Source organism: Nymphaea colorata, chromosome 10 (genome assembly GCF_008831285.2).
Source record: "Nymphaea colorata isolate Beijing-Zhang1983 chromosome 10, ASM883128v2, whole genome shotgun sequence".
NCBI lineage: Eukaryota > Viridiplantae > Streptophyta > Magnoliopsida > Nymphaeales > Nymphaeaceae > Nymphaea > Nymphaea colorata.
The window spans coordinates 21816672-21818373 of record NC_045147.1 but is presented as its reverse complement, the minus strand read 5'-3'; the positions used below and the strand labels follow the sequence as shown (position 1 = coordinate 21818373).

General features: G+C 42.7%; 1 long non-coding RNA gene across 1 annotated transcript; it reads right to left on the bottom strand.

Annotated features, from left to right (window-relative positions):
* Positions 1 to 748: 748 nt before the first annotated feature.
* On the bottom strand, positions 749 to 1603 carry LOC116263049 (uncharacterized). The gene is made up of 2 exons (XR_004174555.2): positions 1401 to 1603; positions 749 to 1292 (listed from the first exon to the last, which is right to left on the bottom strand). It is a non-coding gene; the product is annotated as an uncharacterized LOC116263049 (long non-coding RNA).
* Positions 1604 to 1702: the final 99 nt, after the last annotated feature.

Here is a 1702-nt window from a genome sequence, read left to right as displayed (position 1 = left end):
AGAACAATCACATACATTCCCCTAGGCTAATCGTAGAAGGATTACTGATCTAGCCCGCCCCCTTTCTCCCATGTGCCCATCGTCCCTTGAGTTCACATAGCACATGCTTTCGAACTGTAGCCGTCGTCTCTGAGACATGCTTCCAAGCGGTTTTATAGTGAGTGAAAGTAGCACATTGGGTTGTGATAGCGACCACAAATTTCATAGGACAGACCCCTTAAACATATTAAATAAAACAACCCTTTCCGCCGAGCTCCAAAATAACACCATTAGGTGGACAAGGAGGCCGAGTGAAACGTGAAGCAGTAGTTGGCTTTCCTGTCCTCATTTGACAAGAAAACCTGTCTATGGCTCTTACAAAAGAACTACACAAAATTGTTTATAAGCCTGAAGAGAAGAGATAGAGGAGACTTTTAAGTCAACCACGCAGCAAGGAAAGCATGCCATGATATTGAACTTTAGACGCCCTTCTAACAAAATGTTCTTGTTATGCACAGGAATTAAACTGACAAACTTTACAGCCGATTCAAAGACTTTGTAGCGCAGAATTAAGCTTCATGTGCGTAGCTGAACAATGGCAACAAGTTCTCCATTCACCTGTTTGGTGGGTTAAATTAAGAGTTTAAAATCGAAGGAGGCCAAGCCTTTGATCTCCAGAATGAAACTCTCCTGGCATAATCTCATCAGGATCTGCCGAGCACCAACTTAGTGTTTCAGCTTGTTTTATCACACTTCAGCAGACACAGACTGAACATTTGAAGCGAATCCTTTGCTTACATTCTTCGAAACATGCACAGATTGGTAAATGGTAGTTTCACAAACAACTTTCGAATCGACGGTGTTGTTCCATACAATCGTCCTGCTTATGAAAAATCATGAACGAAAAAGAAAATTCAAGGAACAAGGATAAGTGCTTCAGGTTGTTGACGACGAAGTACAGACGCGAGATTGCAGGAATCATGAAACAGAGCTTCGTTTTCCCTGAAAGAAGTAACTAGCAGCAGCATCTACGGCAACCGCAACGCCAGCAGCGCACCGTTACACGGATTCCACTTGGTGAAGAGAAGCAGATTGCCATGACAACCAACGCAACGATCAGAATTACACAGATTGCTGCAAAATCTGGTTCATCTGCTGCAGAAGAGATTATCATCTTCCCCATGACGACAAGAGAACGGGCAAGCGATGGATTTGAAGAGATTGGTAGCCTTTAAAAGGAAGACCAGGAAGCAGTCGTGCGTATAAATTTTTATTAGCGAGTGACCAAGTCGATCCGGTGATGGTCCCATGATCTGAAAACATCGATTTACCTACCAACTTAATTATAATTCCATCACAACTTGGATGTGTTCTTGTAAAATCTTGGTAAAACAATCAGGACAGGGCAAGGAAACACACACCTTTTATAAATAGCGAAATTCACCTTGTGGACAGTAAGTTTCAGGTTCAACACGTCCAAGGGGCGGTGCAAGCTAAAATCGACCAAACTGCGGAAATTCAAAGAACCACAGCGTCATGCTTGTCGATGGATTCTGTAGCGTTTGCAATCGAAGGCGACAAATTCACACCAAACCCTGTTCACGATTTTTTGCAACTGGGTTGGTTATCATGCATGGTGGTAGTAGTTTATAGAGAAATTCATAAACCGACGTTTCTAGCATTCTTCGAAAATTATCGAAGGTTTGGTGACAAGTCATGTCAC